Source organism: Equus asinus, chromosome 1 (genome assembly GCF_041296235.1).
Source record: "Equus asinus isolate D_3611 breed Donkey chromosome 1, EquAss-T2T_v2, whole genome shotgun sequence".
Classification (NCBI taxonomy): Eukaryota; Metazoa; Chordata; class Mammalia; order Perissodactyla; family Equidae; genus Equus; species Equus asinus.
The window spans coordinates 32,769,460-32,790,910 of record NC_091790.1 but is presented as its reverse complement, the minus strand read 5'-3'; the positions used below and the strand labels follow the sequence as shown (position 1 = coordinate 32,790,910).

General features: G+C 41.8%; 1 long non-coding RNA gene across 1 annotated transcript in view; it reads right to left on the bottom strand.

Annotated features, from left to right (window-relative positions):
• LOC123281775 (uncharacterized) overlaps nucleotides 1-19,020 on the bottom strand; it is a 50,276-nt gene extending 31,256 nt beyond the window's left edge. Inside the window, exons 1-2 of the long non-coding RNA XR_011494077.1 lie at nucleotides 18,806-19,020; nucleotides 12,346-12,566 (exon numbers count right to left, since the gene is read on the bottom strand). This is a non-coding gene — a long non-coding RNA (uncharacterized lncRNA). The remainder of the gene's footprint in view (nucleotides 1-12,345; nucleotides 12,567-18,805) is intronic.
• Nucleotides 19,021-21,451: the final 2,431 nt, after the last annotated feature.

The window sequence follows — 21,451 nt, the reverse complement described above, 5'->3', positions numbered from 1 at the left end:
CACCAAGCAATGCCCAGAAGAGATAGTCATCAACCTATCGTTAAGGCAGCCCTGCCTTTTACAGGCCACCTCAAGCCCTCACTGCAAAGGCCACCTTAGGAGCCGGCCCCGTGGCCGAGTGGTTGAGTTCCCGCGCTCCGCTTTGGCAGCCCAGGGTTTCGCTGGTTCGGATCCTGGGCACGGACATGGCACCGCTCATCAGGCCATGCTGAGGCGGCGTCCCACATAGCACAAGCAGAGGCACTCAACTAGAATATACAACTATGTACTGGGGGCTTTCAGGAGAAGAAGAAAAAAAAAAGAAGAAGAAGATTGTCAACAGATGTTAGAAAAAAAAAACAAGGCCACCTTAGTCCCACCTCTCCTTAGTGCTCTCTCCCTGCTCTCTCTCATTCAGTCATTCAACAAATACCTATTAAGTGCCTACTAATTTGCGGAGGCACTGTGCTAGGCCCTGAGGATACATATGTAAACAGAAGCAGACAAAAAAGAAAGGAGACAAGAGCAAGGGAGATGACTCAAGGTGCAGGGGTTAAGGTGAAACAGTAAAAAGGAGGTCAGGCCAGGCCTCGTTGATGTGATAAAATTTGCACAAAAACGTGAACAAGGTCACCTCTTCCTTTCAACGCTGCCCCACAGCTCTGTTCCACATGGAATTACACACGGCCTCATATTGATATTATTTCATGTGTTAGCCATTTCCTCCATCAAATCTTCTGAATCTACTCAGCACAGAGCAAGCAGGACGCTGAGTAAAAAAACTCTTCAAGATGGAGGAAAAAAAGGCAGAAATAAGGCTAAAAGGAGCATCTTATCTTACTATCTGTAATATAATCCATTCTTCTCATGCACACACCCTCAAGGTTTGGGGTTCCACTTTTAGATGGAATGGGCTTAATTTCAAGGACTCGTAGCATTTCAGAATAGAAGGAGACCCTACAGATCATCTCACCCAAATCCCTCATTTCATAGGCGGGGAGCATGTGGCCTGAAAGTCTGGGATTCTCCCAAGTGGGCGAGTGGCAGGCATTCCCCCCAAAGGTCACACTGTGGCTGAATGAGTGGTCACTGTCACTTAGGAGCACCACGGGCTGCAGCACCAGCCAGGGTCACCCCTCACCCACTCGACGACTGCTTAAAAAAATGCCGACCCACAGCGACACGGCGGACACAAGGCCAGCACAAGACGTCCCAACATCCACACGCCTGATTCCTCTGTGCTCGCCACAGCGCCAGAGCTTCTTCCAATTCCCTTCAAATCCAGAAATTTGGCCAAATCAATTTATAGAGCCGAGTTTCTCAATGTGCTGTTTTTCTGTGATGAGCCTGCCTGTACCTTGGCTTCTCTTTCAAAGGAAACACAGACAGAATTATTGCTTCCAATGAGCAGTGACTTTATAATAAAACTGAAATCTACCACAGTCTTTTCAACCTTTGGTAACTCATGGTCCCTCTGATAAGCACAAAATCTCTCCTTGAGCGGTCATTAAAGTTGCAAAAGAAACAACAAACCTTGGCTAAATGCAAAACAGTAATTTTTTAAATGCGTTTTTATCTTGAAAGATGCTTCAACTTAAAAATCATGGCATATTAATATAAACGCTAAGTCTGCTTGCTTACTTGCTCCCTAGCTTGTTTAGGAGGAAATAGTCAGATTTGTTTTTTTCATTTTCCAAATAAAAAGTACCATAATATTGACAGGGCTTTTCCAAAGTGACACAGGGTCTTATTATTAGGTGTTAACAGGAGAAGGCAGTGCTGTATTTTAAGCTATGATGACCTAAGAGTGAAATGATGCCAGAAAACATAGCAGTTTTTGGAATGAGCGCCCAGCTTGGAAACGGGCATCATATTTTTAATTCAGATAATAGGGGCACTTGGCAGGGACAGTTCGCCAAGTCTGCATGACTTGATTCAACAATCATGAGCTCAGAATCCTCAACCTAATTCTCAAGATTAGTGAGATCTTAGGGTCTGTCTTCAGCATCATCCGTGAGCAAAGCGGAAGAAAGATGAATGGAAACCGGGTATCATGTGTGTAGGCTTAAAAGAGAAAAGGTTTATGTGTCTGCAGTCTGCCAGAGGCTTATAATAGAACCTCAAATAATAGCTAAGCAGAGAAATAGGCAGAGGACTGGAGTTTCATCCCCTGGAGGAAGAAATCACGATATTGTCAAGTAGTGAGAAAAATAAAAAATTGAAAACATTACCAACAAGAATGTTGGACTCAATGGCAGACTGTGTTACACTTTGTTGTCCTTTGTATTCAAAGATAATGCGCCTGACAGTTATTGTTCTCTGAGACTTAGAATGTGGCTTAAATACCAATGGGAAACCGAAGAGTCTTTTCCATGCTTCATAAGTTGTTCCATGGTTTGCTGCTGCCTTGTCACTGTTTGTTGCTCTGCTGCTTAGATTCATGGCTAACCTGAAGCCTGTGGTCCAAGGAGAGAGCTCCTTGTGTGCTTCCTGCCCACAGTGGGGGGATCAGCTCATGGCTGTGTTTTAACAGAAGTTGATGCTTGAGGATGCCACTCTTACTGTAGGAGGAACATACCCTTTTTCCCCCGAATAATCCAGGAACCAGTGGAACATAAGGATGATGATAAAATGGCCTTGAGTAGACAGCATGGGCCAAGCATCCAGTCCCACAGCTCTCCCCAAATGAAGAGCTGAGCTTCAGAGAAGAGAGTCCCTGACCACAGCTGCCATTTCTCAAGCACCTATAACAGATTTACATACACGATCTGACTTAATTCTCACAATTGTGCCACATAAGGATTATAATCTTCATTCACAGATGAGGACCCTGAGGTCCAGAACACTTAGTTGTCAAGGATCAAAAAGTTCATAAGGAAGACTTCCGGTCTCCAGTCAGCATAAGGAGCTTAATGTCCCCACTCTGTCCTAACAAGCGAAAACTGAACAAACTGAAAAATCAACAATTTTGCTTAGATTCACCAAAGAAGTGAGGTCACACGGCAAACCACTGCTCCCAAAGTTGGAGACACACAAGCAAATACAGAGAATCCCAATGTACCACAGGAGACACCATGAGCAGAAAAAGCCACAGAAACCAGAGCCAAGGTGGGAACCCCAGGACTGTAACTGACAAACGGCTGGAGGCTCAACGTGGATGAGTTCCAAAGTCAAAAACTCCAAGGAGACCTAGTCATAAGAGGAAACCCAAACTTCTGTGAGTTTTGTCAACCAGGTCTTCATAGTATCAGAGAAAAATCCCCTTGTGCTTCCATCAGGAAGAGGGGGAAAGAAACCATTTTGAAACATGCCAGAGCATTCTGTTCTTCTTAACAAGTCTTGCCCTCAGGAAAAACTATTTCACCAGAGCCTAACCAACCCGGGGGAAGGGAAATACCAACTCTACCTCACTCAAGCCCTCCAAGTGGGAGAAGGGAAATACCCAATCCAGCCCTCTCTAGACGTCCTGTCCCACTTAAGGAGGGAGAAAAGTGAGACTCACTCTTGAAGTTCGCAGTCCAGGGGCTCAGGCTCACCAAAAACAATGAGGCCTACAGAACTGCCCCTCCCCCTACATCTTATGACCATATTCCTAAGTTCCTATTCACTGCATTCCTTGTACCCTATGTATCACGTCCAGCTCTAAAGAAAAAATTACAAGGCATACTAAAGGGCAAAAAACACAGTTGGAAGAGATTGAACAAGCATCAGAATCCAAGTCAGATATCACAGGAATGTTGGAATTATCAGACCAGCAGACTTCTTAAACTATGATTAATATGCTAAGGGATTTAATGGAAAATGTAGACAACATGGAAGAACAGATGGATAATGTAAACAGAGAAATGGAAATTCTAAGAAAGAATCAGAAAGAAATGCTAGAGATCAAAAACACTGTAACGAAGCTGAAGAACGCCTTTCATGGGCTCATTAATAGACCACACATGGCTGAGGAAAGAATGTCTGAGCTTGAGGATGTGACAATAGAAACTTAAAAGTAAACAGACAAAAGACTGAATAAAAACAGAATAGAATATCCAAAAACTATGAGACAACTACAGAAGGTACAAGATATGCATAATGGGAATATCAAAAGGAGAAGAAAGGGGCCAGTCCGGTGGTGCAGCAGTTACGTGCGCATGTTCTGCTTCAGCAGCCCCGGGTTCGCCGGTTCAGATCCCAGGTGCAGACATGGCACCGCTTGGCAAGCCATGCTGTGGTAGGCGTCCCACATATAAAGTAGAGGAAGATGGGCACAGATGTTAGCTCAGGGCTAGTCTTCCTCAGTGGAAAGAGGGGGATTGACAGTAGATGTTAGCTCAGGGCTAATCTTCCTCAAAAAAAAAAAAAGGGAGAAGAAAGAGAGAAACAGAAGCAATATTTGAAGTAACAATGACTAAAAGTTTCCCCAAATCAATGTTAGATGCCGAACCACAGATCCAGGAATCTCAAAAACACTGACACCAAGCAAGATAAATGCCAAAAAAGAAAATCTCACCACTAGGCATATCATATTCAAAGTTCATAAAATCAAAGGTAAAGAAAAACCTTGAATGAAATTGAAGGAAGTAAAACTCATACCTACAGAGGAGCAAAGGTAAGAATTATATCCAACCTCTCCTCAGAAACCATGAAAGCCAGAAAGGAAGTAGAGTGAAATATTTAAAATGTTAAGAAAAAAAATCCTACCAATCTAGAATTCTATACTCTGTGAAATTATCCATCAGAAATGAAGAAGAAATAAAGACTTTCTTAGACAAACAAAACTGAAGAAATTTGTTGCCAGTAGACCTGCCTTGCAAGAAATGTTAAAAGTAGTTCTTCAGGGGCTCACCCTGTGGCGCAGCAGTTAAGTGCACACATTCTGCTTTGGCAGCCTGGGGTTCGCTGGTTTGAATCCTGGGTGTAGACATGGCACTGCTTGGCAAGCCATGCTGTGGTAGGCATCCCGCATATAAAGTGGAGGAAGGTGGGTACGAATGTTAGCTCAGGGCCAGTCTTCCTCAGCAAAAAGAGGAGAATTGGCAACAGATGTTAGCTCAGGGCTAATCTTCCTCAAAAAAAAAAAGTAGTTCTTCAAAGAGAAGGAAAATGATATAGGTCAGAAACTCGAATCTATATTAAAAAAGGAAGAGCAGTGGAGAATGAATGAGTGAAGGTAAAACAGAAACTTTTATTTTTCTAATTTTTAATTGATCTGACAGATAACAGTTTGTTCAAAATAATGGCAACAATGTACTAGATTATGTATGCTTATGAATAAGTGAAATGAATGACAGCAATGATATGAGAGATGAGAGGGAGGAATTAGGAATATTTTGTTACTATAAAGTACTTGCACTACCCATGAAGTGGTATAGCGTTATTTGAAAGTGGACTTGGACTAGTAGTAAATGTATATAGCAAACTCTAGGGAAACCACTAAAAAAAGTTTAAAAAAAGAAGTATAATTGCTATACTTAGAAAGAAAAGAAACTGGAATCATAAAAAATACTAAATTAAAACCACACAAGATATAAAACGTGTGAAAATCAAAAATAGAAACAAAGAGCAAGGGCAACAAATAGAAAACAGTAACAAATATAGTAAAATTAATCCAACTATGTCAATAACCACTTCAAATGTCAATGGTCTACATACCAATTAAAAGACAGAGGTTGTGGGCAGGGCTGGTGGCATAGTGGTTAAGATCACATGCTCTGCTTCAGTGGCCCATGGTTCATGAGTTCAGATCCCAGGCACAGACCTACACACTGCTCACCAAGCCAGGCTGTGGTGACATCCCACATGCAAAGAGGAATATTGGCATAGATGTTAGCTTAGCAACAATCTTCCTCAAGCAAAAAGAGGAAGATTGGCAACAGATGTTAGCTCAGGGCCAATCTTCCTCACCAAAAAAAAAAAAAGGACACAGGTTGTCAGAATGGATCAAAACCCAAGATCTAACTATATATTATCTACAAAAAAAAAACACTCTAAATATAAAGACACAGACAGTTCAAAAGTAAACAGATGGAGGAAGATATACCAGGCCAACACTAATCAAAAGAAAGCAGAAGTGTCTATATTAATTTTAGACAGAGCAGACTTCAGAGCAAGGAAAGTTATCAGGAATAAAGAAGGGCATTACTTAATGATAAAGGGATCAATTCTCCAGCAAGACATAAAAATCCTTAATGTGTATGTATCTAACAACAAAGCATCAAAATACATGGGGCAAAAACTGATAGAACTGTGAGGAAAAATAGATTAATCCACTGTTACTGTTGTCGACATTAGCACCTCCTTATCAGAGATATACAAATTTAGCCAGCAGAAAAATCAGTAAGGACATAATTGATCGCCACAACACCTTCAATCAACTGGATATAATTGACAACTATAGGCGACTTTATCAAACAACAGCAGTTTGCACATTCTTCCCAAGCTCACACAGAACATTCACTGAGATAGACCACATACTGGGCCATGAACACACTCTAACAAATTTAAAAGAATAAAAATCATACAGTGTATGCTCTCAGATCTCATGCAATTAAACTGGAAGTCAATACAAGAAAGATAGATAGAAAATCCCAAAATACATGGAATTAGACAAAACACTTCTAAATAACACATGGGTCAAAAAAGAAATAGCAAGAGAAATTTTAAAATATTTTGACCTAAACAAAAATGGAAATGCTACTTATCAAAATTTATGTGATGCAGAGAAGGCAGTACTTAGAGGGAAATTTATAGCACTGAATGCATATATTAGGAAAGAACAAAGATCTAAAATCAAACATCGAAGCTTCCACCTAAGGAAACTAGAAAAAGAAGAGCAAATTAAATCCAAAGTAAGCAGAAGAAAAGAAATAATAAGAATTAGAGCAGAGATCAATGAAATTGAAAACAGGGAATCAATAGAAAAAATCAACAAGCAAAAACAGTGGTTCTTTGAAAAGATCAATAAAAGTGATAAGCCTCTAACCAAGCTAACTAAAGGAAGAAAAAAAAGAAGACACAAATTACTAAAGCAGAAATAAAAGAGGGGACATCACTACAGATTCCATGAACATTAAAAGGATAATAGAGAAATAGTATGAACACTCTATGCCCACAAATTTGATAACCTAGATGAAATGACCAATTCCTTGAAAGACACAATCTGCCAAAACTCATACAAGAAAAAATAGACAATCTGAAGAGGCCTATCTCTACTAAAGAAATTGAATCCATAACTAACCTTCCAAAATGGAAAGCACCAGGGCAAAAGGGTTCACCAGTGAATGCCACCAAACATTGAAGGAAGAAATTATACCAATTCTCTACAATCTCTTCCAAAAGATAGAAACAGAAGTAATACTTCCTACTTATTCTATGAGTCCAGCATCACTCTAATACCAAAAGCAAAGACATTACAAGAAAAGAAAACTACAGACCAACATCTCTCAGGAACATAGATGTAAAACTTTTCAACAAAGTATTCACAAATCAAATCCAAGAATGTATATCAAGAATCCTACACCACAACCAAGTGGGATTTATCCCAAGTATGTAAGACCAGTTCAACATTTGAAAAATCAATCAATGTAATTCATCACATCAACTAGCTAAAAAAGAAAAGTCACATGATCATATTAATAGATGCAAAAAAAATCATTTGACAAAATCCAACACCCATTCGTTAAAAAAACTCTCAGTAAGCTAGGAATAGAGGGGAACTTCCTTAACTTGATAGAGAATATTTACAAAAAACATTCCGCTAACATCATACTTAATGGTGAAAAACTGAAAGCTTTCTCACAAAGATAAAGACAAGATAAGGATGTCCCCTCTCATCATTGCTTTTCAACATCACTCTGGAAGTCCTAGTTAAGGCAGTAAGACAAGAAAAGGAAGTAAAAGGTATACATATTGGGAAGGAAGAAATAAAACTATCTTTGCTCACAGAGGACATGATCATCTATGTAGAAAATCCTAAAGAATCAACAAAAAAACTCCTGGAACCAGTAAGTGATTATAGCAAGGTTGCAGAATATAAGGTAAATATACAAAGGCCAATCACTTTCCCATATACCAACAACGAACAAGTGAAATTTAAAATTAAAAACACAATACTATGTACATTAGCAACCAAAAAAATGAAATACTTAGGCATAAATCACACAAAATATGTATGAGACGTATATGAGGAAAACTACAAAAACTCTGATGAATGAAATCAAAGAATAAATAAATGGAGAGTCCATGTTTATGAATAGGAAGATTCAATATTGTCAAGATGTCAGTTCTTTCCAAATTGATCCATAGATTTAGTGCAATCTCAATCAAAATCCCAGCAATTTAATTTGTAGATATTGACAATCTGATTCTAAAATTTATATGGAGAGGCAAAAGACCCAAAATAGCCAACATAATATTGAAAAAGAAGAAAAAAGTTGGAGGACTGACACTAGCTGGCGTGTCACTATAAAGTGACAGTAATCAAGACAGCGTGATACCGGTGAAAGGAGACAAATAGATTGATGGAACAGAATACAGAGTCCGGAAATGAACCCACATAAATATAGTCAACTGATCTTTGACAAAGGAGCAAAGGCAATACAATGAAGCAAAGACAGTCTCTTTAACAAATGATGCTGGAACAACTGGACATCAACGTGCAAAAAAAAAAAATAAAAGAATCTAGACACAGACTTTACACCTTTCACAAAAGTTAACTTGAAATGGATCATAGGCCTAAATGTAAAATGCAAGACTATAAAACTATTAGAAGATAATATAGGAGAAGACTTAGATGACTTTGGGTATGGCAATGACTTTTTAGATACAACACCACAGACAGGATCCATGAAAGAAATGATAGATAAGCTGGACTTCATTAAATCAAAAACTTCTGTTCTATAAAAGACAATGTCAGGAGAATGAAAAGACAAGCCACATTTGCAAAAGACACATCTGATAAAAGGCTGATCCATAATATACAAAGAACTCTTAAAACTCAACAATATGAAAATGAACAACCCAATTAAATAATGAGCAAAAGACCTGAACAGACACCTCACCAAAGAAGACATACAGGATGCCAAGTAAGTATATGAAAAGAGCTCCATCTCATATGTCATCAGGGAAAGGCACATTAAAACAACAGTGAGGTAGCACTACACACCTATTAGAACGGCCAAAATCCAAGAGACTGACAACACCAACTGCTGGCAAGAATGTGGAGCTCATGCTGGTGTGAATGCAAAATAGTATGGCCACTTTGGAAGACAGTTGGGCAGTTTCTAACAAAACTAAACATACTCTTACCATACCCTCTAGCAAATATGTTGCCTGCTAGTTACCCAAATGAAGTAACAAATGTCCTCATAAAAACCTGCATGTGGATGTTTATGGCAGCTTTATTCATCATTGCCAAAACTTGAAAGCAACCAACATGTCTTTCAGTAGTTGAATGGGATAAATAAACTGCGGTACATCCAGACAATGGAATATTATCCAGCGCTAAAAAGAAAGGAGCCAAGAAAAGAAATTCATCTTACTAAGTGAAAGAAGCCAATCTGAAAAGCCTACCTACTGTCTGATTCCAACCATATGACATTCTGGTAACAGCTAAACTATGGAGAGAGTAAAAAGATTAGTGGTTGCCAGAGGAGAGGTAAGGAGGAGGGGAGTCCGAACAGGGAGAGCACAGAGGATTTTTAGGGCAGTGAAACTACTCTGTACGATACTATACTGGTGGAAACATCATTGTACATTTTTCAAAACCCATAGAATGTACAACACCAAGAGTGAACTCCAATATAAACTATGGACTTTGGGTGATAATGGTGTATAAATGTAGCTTCATCAATTGTAACAAATGTACCACTGTGACGCGAGGTGTGGGCAGTGGGGGAGGGACGTGTGCATGTCCGTGTGCCTGTGAGGGTCCAGGGAGTATATGGGAAATCTGTGTAGTTTTCGCTCAGTTTTGCTGTGAACCCAAAACTGTTCTTAAAAATAAAGTTCATTAATTTTTTTAAAAACTTAAGAAATGCTGGAGCTAGAATTTTATTTCAGGTAAATTTAAGTGTAAAACCTTTGCTTAGTGTGGCAATGCCGCTCCCAAGCCACTGAACTGGTCCTGGAGCACTCCAAGTTCCTTTCGCCCTTTCTTCTTAAAGTTTCCCAGTTTTAACAACTTTCGACAGCCAAGGGAATCACACTGCCACCCAAGCCACTCGGTGAGGAGCTGTACTACTACAAGCAGGCAAAATCATTAAAGAAATCCTTTAGTCACACCAATCAGTACCAAACGCTAACTTATCAGTTATCTAACGTTGTCCAACCAACCACCCTAAAACCTAGTGGTTCAAAACAACAATTTATTATTTCTCATGATTCTGTGGGTTGGCCAGGCAGGACTTCTGCTGCTCTCACTTGGGCCGACTCACACAACCATATTAATTGGTGGACCAGCTGGGGTCTGTGCTCAGATAGCTGAGCCTCTCTCATTCTCTCATGGTCATTTATGCTGGGCTTTTCCACAGGAAGATGAGCTCAGATGTCCAAGACAACAAAAGCAGAGGGTCCCAAGCCTCTTAAGCCTAGCCTCAGAAGTTGTACCATGTCACTTCTGCTATATTCCATTGGTCAGAGCAAGTTATAAGGCCAGCCCACGTTCACGGAGTGAGGAAATAACCTCTTGAGGGGAGGAACAGAAAACTCACGTCACAAAAAATGCATGAGAACCATCAACGTGCATATTATTGTACCACAGTCTCCCCTTGGGTCCCAGTGACTCATGTCTGCTTCCCATGCAAAATCCCCAAAGTCTCACCCAATCCCAGCGTCAGGCTCAGAGCCCATGATCTCATGTGGTTCAAATCCAAATGCAGGATGCTACCTACATGCAGCTCTTTGCTGTGGCTCCTCTTCATGCAGACATGTGGGAACTAAAAAGACCATTATCTGCCCACATACCTCATCTACAATGGAAAGAGAGGAACAAAATCACTGCAATAGACACTCCCATTTAAAGAAAAGGGAGACAGGGGCCACCCCAGTGGCACAGTAGTTAAGTTCTCACCTTTCCACTTTGGGGGTCCGGGGTTCGCTAGTTCAGATCCTGGGCGTGGACCTACGCACTGCTTGTCAAGCCATGCTGTGGTAGGCATCTCACAGAGGCACAGAACCGTCTGTGGTCCATAACAGTTCCGAAATCCAGCTGGGCACGTGTTTTAGGTCTCCTCTTCCAGGAACAAGGAGTATTCCTTTATGGGGGACCAGTGGTGCTCCCTAAGAGAGGTTCCCTCAATTATTGTTCTCCCCAGCTCTTGGCTCTGCCCCAAGTCTCATGGCTTTATCTTCTGAGACACCTTTCCTTTATCATAAGAAATGGTCCATGTTTGCAGCTAAGAAGCTTTCTTCCACCTTCTTTCTGCCCATAGAAAGTTGGGAGCTCAGAAGCCTCTTTTTCATTCTGAACTCTCTCTCCCCCATTTCAGTCCAAGCTGACAGTGCTCTTGTAAATACAATACTCTCAAAAAACTTTGTGGGTTTCCTATGAATTTTATAGTGTCTCTCTCCAGGCACAAAAGGCACATCCATAATTCCTTTAAGACATGCCTCTCTCTGCTTTAGACATGTTCAAGTGGCTATGGGATAATGCCCTTAGGATTCTTAGAAACTATTTTGTCTGGCTGAGAAAGTTAGTTAGGTACATCCTTAAATTTTTCTGAAGTCTTAACAAAGATCTTATCACCACACATTTGATTCAATGTTTACCTTCAGGCCATTTCTCATTTTGAGAATCTTTTGCTGACTGGAAACACTAGAAATGTGAAATAGTTTCATTTTCTAACCAAAAAAAAAGTCCTGGCTGTTTTATATTCCCTGCAAGTTCTAATTATACACTAAACATTTCATTCTTTGGTTCATTTCTCTCTTCCTAGGTTAAAAAAAAAAATCAATTCACACTTTCAAAATTTTGCCGTGGCCAAGTCTACAAGTTCATTAGGCACATTTTCTATCTTCGAAGTTACTGTGGCATCAGTTTCCCCATATACACAACATGGGTCTCTCGTTTCCAGCTCCAGTAGCCATTTTCTCATTGTTCTTGCAATTCTGATGACAAACTCCTTGCTACCCTTTCAGCCTCCACCTGCCACCCAGTCCCAAAGCCAGTGCCACATGCTTCAGAGTTTTGCTACAATTGTGCCCACTGCCAGATACCAGTTTCTTCACCAGTTCTAGATGACTGCACAACAAAACACTCCAAAACCTAGTGGTTTCAAACAGCTGCCTCTTATTATTCCTCATGACTCTGTGGATTGGCTGCAGAGCTCTGCTGCTGGCCTTTCCTGGGCTGCAATCAGCTGGCAGGTTGGGTGGACTCACCTGGGCCTTTCTCTCCAGAAGGTCTTCTATCCTGAGCTTATTCACACCATGGTAGTCTTGGGGTTATGAAACAGCAAAAGGAGAGGCTCCAAAGCTTCTAGAAGCCTAGCCTCAGAAGACACCCAACGTCACTTCCGCCATATTCTATTGGTCAAATCAAGTCACAAGGCCAGCCCATAGTCAAAGGTGGAAAAATGTACTCCCCATCTTGATAGAAGGAGCTGCAAAGGGACATGAATACGGCAAAGTGTAATTTATTAGGGGCTATTATTATAACAATCTACCACATAATACATATTTTTATGTATGGAAATATATGCATATATGCACATCATGTGCATGTGCATTTTTTTACATCAGACTTTGCAATCAAGATATTTGCTTTACTAGTTTATTTAGATAACTGTAGTTGAGTCATAATACTTTATGATAGTCAGCTTGTGAATGGCCTGCAGTATATTTGGCAAAAGTAATGAATTCTTCGTGATTTGAGATTTGCCTAGAGCTCCTGGCAATAAAATGTTTCCTGTGAAGTAAAACGATATTGCTAAGGAATTTTTGTGGAAATTATAGGGTTTATGGATTAGCAAAGTGAGAATTAATGAGGTTCCTCTGTCTTAACTGCAACCGAAGAACTGGAATTTCTATAAAGAAATCAGTTCTAACAGCGAAAACCTTTTTCAAATCATTCTGGCAAAGATGACATCATACTGAAAGCAGAAAGCTGTAAAAGCCTAAATTTTGCCATTATGGAGATTATTTTTATTGCAATGGATAATTTTTATTAATTAAATTTTCACATGGATAACTTGGCAATAAAATTGTTTATAATCTAAGTGTATGTCTGTAATCTTACTGTGCGATATAGTTTTTACAAAGGTTTGGGACACCGTAAGCTACAGTCTCCTATCTTTATTTCTCAGAGTCACTTTTACTATTTAAATTAAGAAATTTTTATACATTAGGGTATAAAGTGTTATTTCTCACATATTTGTGGGTGAGATAAAATGTTATTTTTACTATCTTCAGAAATGTGTAAAATGAGAGGTTATAAAAATACATCATAATATTAATCATCTTCTTTCATACATTAAGGGAGCTGATAACCAAGTTGTGCTAAGGAATACTGAATATGATTATTTTAGCTGGAGGACACTTCATTTTACATATAGAAGGAAAATCCAATCAAATTAGATGAGATAGAATCTCATGACTTAATTTATAGTACTATTATGCAATCCTAATTGTTCAATAGTCTTTATCAGGCTAAAAGTTTTGACCCCATGGATGATGACTTGAGACACACTGATACAGCCAGCTTCGGAATAAATTACACATTCATGGAAAATTAAAAATCTGTGTGCAGAACACTTAAACATATTAAAAATTTCAGTAATTCATCTTGTAAAATCTTTCTCTAGCACCATTTCAAGTCTGACAGCGATTCTGCCAAAAAGCTCAAAGTGTAAAATGATTATATGAGGTACCTCGAGTCGTCAAATTCATAGAGACCAAGCAGAATGGGACTTGCCAGGGGACAGAGGAAGGAGAGAATGGGGAGTTATCGGAGACAGATGGTGGTGACGGTTGCACAACAATGTGAATGTACTTAATGCCACAGAACTGTACACTAAAAATGGTTAAAATGGCAAACTTTATGTTATATATATATTGTCCCAAAATAAAAAAAGTAAAATGAAATTAAAATAATGTAACTACAAAATAAGTACAAACACTTCGGAAAATTCGTAGGTACAAAAGAAAGCCACTAATATTACAGAACATAATCGACATCAACAAGGACATTAAGGTACAACAATCATAAAAGTAGAAGAAAATAATCACTTCTCGAAAATGGCAGCCACTATCGTTAATTCAGATGAAACTCAAAAGAAGTCACTGCTGAGAGACATAAGTGAAAGTGGGCACATTGAGTCTAAAAAAGCAGCTCATAGCTTAAAAGGTGACTGAGTGATGATGTCTTACATTAGCCACTGTTTAAAATTTGCCTTTTAAATGTCAGGACTAGCTTAAGCATCCCAACGTCTAGGTGCCTTTACAGATCCCAGGGCAGAATTAGTAACCTCCACACAACATCTCAAATAATTGCAATTCCAATCTTCCTTCTAAATATATTTTCCCATGCCCCTGCCTTCACCTGGCTGATTCCCAGCCATTTTTCTAGGTCAGACTCTCTGAGGCTTTCCCCTTGTCTAATCCCTGTTGCTGTCCTTGTGTTTTCAAAATCACTCCAGTTTCTCCATCAGTGTTTATCTGATTACTGCGGGTCTTTCCAACAAGCCTGGAAGCTGTTGGAAGGCTACGATTGTGTCTTGTTCATCCCTGTATCCCCAGGCCCTAATACAGTGTTTGACCCAGAGTATACAGATAATAGATGTTGTTGAATAAATGAACGAATGAATGAAGAATTAAATGAATGGTACACCCTTTTCAAGCTTATGAAATGGGCTGCATTTCAAGAGCCAGGCTCAACCCCAGAGATGCTGATCTCGAGACCTGACCATCTGACGGGAATGCAGCGTGATAAGCCACCATGGAGATGATGCCAACCAAGCCAGAGATAGCAGCAAGGGGTGCGATGTAAATTTGGCCAGAATCTTATGAGAACACATTACACTCCCCAACCGGTGCATTGCAGAAAGCAACTTCCGTTCCAGCAGGTTGTTGTAACTATCGCATTCTGAATACAACTTTTGAAGGATGTATGAAGAGCTGTGAAGAGTCGTAGCTGACCCCTTTGCTCCTAAAAATGTTTTTTTACCAGGCTCATTATGTGTATGGATACACACATCTATCAATCAGATTGAAAAAGCTTTGGGGGGGGGGAGGTTAAATCTTTTTAAACATTTTATAGTAAATGCAAGAGAAAACAAAAATTAAGTTGTACTTTACATATTGGTGAGCCTCAATGGATTTCCTGCCCACGCCTCCCCTTCTCTCATACCCTTTCTGGGTAGAATAACTCTTGATGGGAGAGAAGCCTCTGGGGATCGCTGTAGCCTTGGGAAATGAAGCGCACAGTAGATGCAGGAGGTTTCAGAGAAACGGGGCCGTGCCCAAACTCTATTCTTTCCCCAAACAAACGGTTTACTCTCCACCCATGGCCAAGGGGCACTGACTGTGCTACACAAGGGAGGATGTATATTCCCAAGTGATCACTCAGTATTATACATCCTAAAACAAATAAAATAAGACAGTAGATCTGCTCATTTTGGGGGCTCCTAAACTGGCAGAAGTTTGTGCTCCTGCACACTGACATTTTGAAAATCCCACGAAAGGTACAACTACACCAGAATGAAGCTGAAGAAAAAAAATCCCTATGAACAAAGGCCAGCTCAAACCCCAGATAGCTTTTCCCCCTCCTAAGCACATGTTATAGAAAATAAACAATATTTTCATTTAACAACAGATGGTTCAACACTCATTGCTATGCCAGGACCTAGCAGTGCATAAATGGCTTCTCCTTCTTGGAAAAAGCGTCTTCTCTTCCCAGTTGGACTCTGAGCCCCTGGAGCAAAGGGCTTACAAAATTCTGTGTCTTTGTGTTGCCAACACTCAGCTTGATAGCCATCAGGAATAAGGACTAAGGCAAGATTGCGGGCTGAAGAATAACCCAGGGGCAGGAGGAAAGGGGTAAGAAAGAGGTTGGCAAGCAGCTAGCTTATTTCACTTATGTTTATTCAACAAACAGGTTTAGTACCTACTATGAAATTAAGATAGTGATAAAAGCTAGCATTTGCTCATTTTATATATTTATTATTTATTATCTCGCATGGTTCTGTGGGTTGACTGAGCTCAGCTGGGCGCTTCTTGCTTGGGGTCTTTCATACAATTACAGATAGCAGCTGGGGCTGAAGTTCAGAAGGTTCAACAGAACTGGACATTCAAGTTGGCTCATTCACTTAGCTACCAGTTGATGTTACCTGCTGACTGGGAGCTCATTGCAGGGAGCAACTGTATGCTATCAGGCTGCATGCTACAGGTATCCTGGCCTACACATGCTTCTGGAAGAATGCAGCTGGGTCCTGAGAGGGAGTGTCTCAGAGGGAACATTCCAAGAGACCCAGGTATAGAATGTGAAAGATGACATGAGTGGAGCCATATTAAAATAGAGCCGGAGCAACCATTTCAGAGTAATTGCCTTGCACTCTTATTTTCTTTATCTTCTCAACTGGACCAAACCACCAACATTCCAAGATGTCAGTAAGGACAAGAATATCCTGTTTGTAAGGACTGATGAAACTGGACTTTGCTGATGATGGAATCGCTAGCCAATCAATGAAGGACACGTCTAGCCTTTGGCCTGATGACTGAATCTCAAGCGAATCTATGTATGAAGTGCAAACCTAGCCTGACCTCTTCTAGCACCAATGAACCCTTCTTTCATACAACTTACCTCATCTTCCCCCCATTTAACCATAAAAACCCAGAGCCCCTTTTCTGTAATTGGGACACTATTTGGGTTTCTACCTGAATCTGTGCTTCCAAAATTGCAATTCTTTCACCCCAGATAAATGCTTTGCCTCTTAAACTGGTTTCTGTTTTTGTAGGTTGACAAGAAGCAGCAAGATTCTTATGATCTAGCCTTGAAAGTCACAAAGGATCACTTCAGCTGCAGCCCAGATTCCAGGCAGGGACTACACAAGAGTATGAATAACGGAGGCATGGCCCCCAGGTAGGGGCACCTTTGGAGAAGGAACAAATTTCTCTCTCTCTCTCCAGACATGTCACAGTGTGCTTCACATACATTATTCCACTCACAAAAGCCATGCTGGGTAGGTATAAGCATCCCTCCTCTTACAGATGAGGAAGCTGAAGCTCAGAGGTGCTAGGTCACTTGTCTGAAGTTACCCAGCAAAGATTTTCCTCTCTGAATGGATTTCAGAGTGTGATCAATGTGTGATTTACTACTACTGTATTAACCAGAGCACCCTCTACTACTCCTGAGGTGCAAGGTTTCGTTTTCAGGAGCACTGTCGGAACACGAATGAGAAAAGAGATAAATCCCCTTCCTCCAAGGATTTTATAATCTGGTAGAGCCAGAAAATATCGCGGTAAGAGGAGTTGTTGCTGAACAAGGAAATCTCAATTTTGAAGGATCCCGCTCTATCCAAACTACTGAAATCAAATATTGGGAAGATCCAAGGGAAACTGCCCTGAAATACCTCTTTGCTCCTTTTCATGGTCTTCAGAGAGATTAAAAGAAAACTTGAGAATAAGGAAAATAGGGGTAATGGGTGAATCCTAGAATGCAGGAGCCCATTGAGAGCCTCTAAAACACTGTTGAGAGCCAGACCTGTGGCACAGCGGTTAAGTTTGGCACCCTGGGATCCCGGGCATGGACCTACACCACTCATCAGCCATGCTGTGGCAGCGACCTACATATAAAATAGAGGAAAACTGGCACAGATGTTAGCTCAGAGCTCATCTTCTTCAGCAATAAATAAATAAAGGACTCTTGAAAGGAAGGTTCCGTCACCAATGGTATCTGAATTCCCTCATCATAATGAAGGAACTTTGTTTGTTAAATGTGTAAACATTGAAATGCTATTAATTCCTCTCCAAGAGGCCATGCAGACAGGGTGTACACATGTGTTTTTGTGTTAAAGCGGGTTTAAAAGACCCTTTTGCCTTTCCCACTGTAGTAGGTAAACAGCCATATAACCCTCACCCATTTTTATCACGTTGTTGATCACTTTCTCTACCTACAGGGCAATAACTTTCCACTCTAATCCAATCAATATGGTATTTACCACTAACTCCCTTCCCAGCCCCAACCCTCCTCTTCACACTCAAAGATACCAGATTTCAGATATATACATACAATAACTCTTTAAAACTTTCAGACCATTTAAGTCTGCAGTGTCTTTCAAAGCTATTAGTTTCATTTTTTATTTAAAAAAAAAAAAAAAAAAGCAAGTCTATGTTCTTAACTCAACTGTTAAAAGCCCGAGAGTTTAAAGAACTTGAGTCACGGTGCACCTTATTTGTCCCCCTGTGTCTCGCTTCTGCAGCCCTAGGTGTTTTGTATTATGCATGAGTGAACCCCGCTTAGAAACAGAAATGCATTTTCAGTAAGTATTTATTATGTTGTTCTGAGCATACAGCTTTAAATTTGCCCGCTGTAGCTTGAAGCATTACACAAACTGTTGGTCTGCTGACTGCCTCTCTGGCAGCAACACACACAGAAAATAGATTGCTAAGGGTTTTTTCCCCTCCTCCCCCTCGCCTTCTCTCCCTCTCTCTCCTTTTTCTCCTGGTTGTTTTTTTTTCTTTTTTTTCAAACTAGTGAACATTTTTTAATCTTGTGGCATTTTTAATCAACACGTATTTCCTTCCAGGACCTAGGATCCTCTATTGATTCCCATTAAAATGCTTTTCTTTTCTTGGCCCCCTCTGCTGATCGAATTTCAGATCAGCCACAGGATATGCAACTAACCTTCCGGCACTGCTGAACCCAGCCGAGCGAGGGTGATCAAAAGGCTCGATGCATTCATTAAACATTCCAGCGCCCGGGCAGGAGCTCTAATGGAAGCTCTCTCTTGGCATGACCATTTTTTTTTTTTTTCCTTTTTGTCTTTCCCCCCACCTCCAAAAAATGTTTTTTGCCTTTGATCGCCGGGGAGCCGGGGGGAGAACGGGAGAACAAAAGAGACCTATCTTTTTCCCCGGGGCTGACGTCAGTTTGATTTTACTGACAACTATTCGAGCGTGTGGAGCAGTTGGAAGCGGCCCCCGGCCCGCCCCCGCTCCTACACCGTCCACTTTGGGGCGAAAACAAGACTTTTTGCGGCTCCGGAGACGCGCCCTGAAAATGGCCCGCTTGCTGCCCTCCCGCGCGCTCGGCAAAGGGCATCCGAGTCTTATTTGTGGGGCACGATCGTTACTGGGGCGGAAAACACGCGGCGGGGGTGGAGCGGGAGCAGGCGCAGGCCGGGCGGGCGGGGAGGCCGGGAATGTTCCTCCCGGGCCGCGGGCAGCGCACACGGGCGGGGGAAGGATGAGCGGGGCGCGCGGGGTCCGGGGTCCGGGCGGCTCCCGGCTGGGTGGCCGCGCGAGGGTTCCGGGCGCGCGGGGGGCCCTCCACCCCCGCGAGCGCGCGTGCGCGCGTGCGCAGCGCGGCCCCCACACCCCGGCCGCCGCGGCCTCGGCGGCGCCAGCTCCCTGCTCGGCTAGCGCGGCGCCGGGCGGGCCGCAAAATCCGGGCTGGAGCGGCGCGCGGACGGGGGCGCCCGCGGGAAGAGCTGGAGAGGCCCCGGGGGCGCGCGCCGCGCGGGGAGGGCCTGCGCCGGGACCCCGCACCCGGCCTGCGGGCCGAGGGGGACAGCCCGGGCGAATTCCCGATCGGGCCTCGGAAGAGATGCGTGCGACTAGGGCCCAGCCCGTCCTCCAGGTGCCAGGAGCCTGAGGATCTTTAACCGACCCAAACCATTTCTGGAAAAGTCATATTTTCCAGGCTTTCGTGAAAGAGTCATTACTTCTATTCTAAATCTGGAGGGGAATGTGCATCCATTTCAGGGGAGAAAGAAAGATGTGAAAAGTAGACTGATTCCGGGAAATGTGGATAATGGGGTTGGACCTGTACCTGGTGTCCACTCACTGGTCCCTCGCTCGAGCACACCTGAGACATTTGTTCACTCAGGTGAGGATGCACGGCATCGACGGAGTACCACGGCGGATGCGGCCGGCATCCAAAGGCGAATTTAAAAACTGGATCCCTTACTTAACTTTACTAAAGGAAAATATGCATCAAAGAAAAGTCAACCAGGACTGGAAGAACATATACTCACATTTCTCGCTTGTAATTTGGTTAGTTGGCACTACCATAGGAACATTTCTCCCCTTCCAGGAGGCAGATGAGAGCAGTTGGGAGCGCTGCGTCCCCAAGGCACAGCTCCACGTTATTCCCGTGGCGCCCCGCCCTTACCTCCACTTCAGCTTTTACCATACTGGGTTGAAATGATGTGTTTGCCTATCTCCCGAGGGGCTGAAGATTCCCAGAGAGTGGATACCAAGGCGTGTTCCTTGTATCTGCCCAGCTCTTCAGAGCACACCGTAGGCACTGAATAAGTGTTTTCCTTAATGAGTGCACACTGAAGGTGGAGGGCTGCAAAGCACAGAGGAAAGAACAATTGATTTTGGCTAAGAATGGGGTCCGAGAAGGCTTCCTGAAAGAGCAGGCTTTTGAGCTGGACTCTGAAGACCAACCATAGCTGACAGCGAAGGCCATTCCGGGCTGAGAGAACAACGCGGGCAGAGTGGGGAGAGTGCAGTGGCTGGGACTGCCGTGCGGCTGAGCAGGGGCTACTTGGGGACAGAGAGAGGAAGCTAGGAGGCTGCAGCCAGAATGGGATGAATGCCTTGCCGTAGAGGTAACAGCCAGGAAAAGCACAAAACATTTTAGTTAATAGTTCTAGAATACAGACATGCGAATATAAAATACAATATGGAGTACGGATATACAAAAAAAGAGAAAGAAAACAAAAGGCAAAAGAAGAAAAATAAGGAAAGCAGTTTATAGGGAAATTTCAGAAGAATTATCTGAAACCAAACAGAAATGTCAAGGAAAACCCCTGGCTTGAGACTCTGGGAATGAAAACGTTTTAATAGCATTTGGTGGGGGGGGCAGGGGGAGGGTCTCTATGGAGGAGGGAGAGAAAAGAGGTAACAGTGGAAGGAATATTTTGAGTAAAGATCTTTGACCATTACAATGTTTCTCATTGGTGAAGACATGAATTGGTTAAGAAAAATAGGAAAAGCTATTAGCCATCACTATCAAGAAAGAAATGGAATTCAAACCAAGGGAACAGAGAAAACTTGAAAACAAGATAAATGTTCATCAATGTATCACAACATTCCAACTCAACTGTGGCACAGTCGTTAGAATATTATGCAGCCGTTAAAAATGAAATATATGTATTGGAAAGATGTTCACAATATATCATTATGTGAAGAAGCAAGTTACAGGTCAGCATGTCTGGAAGGACATATCTAAATGTTTTGGTTATTCCTCATTTTTTACTTTCTCCTTCAAACCTGTAAGTATTGTCTGAGTTTTAATAATGTGCACTTATTACCTTTTTAA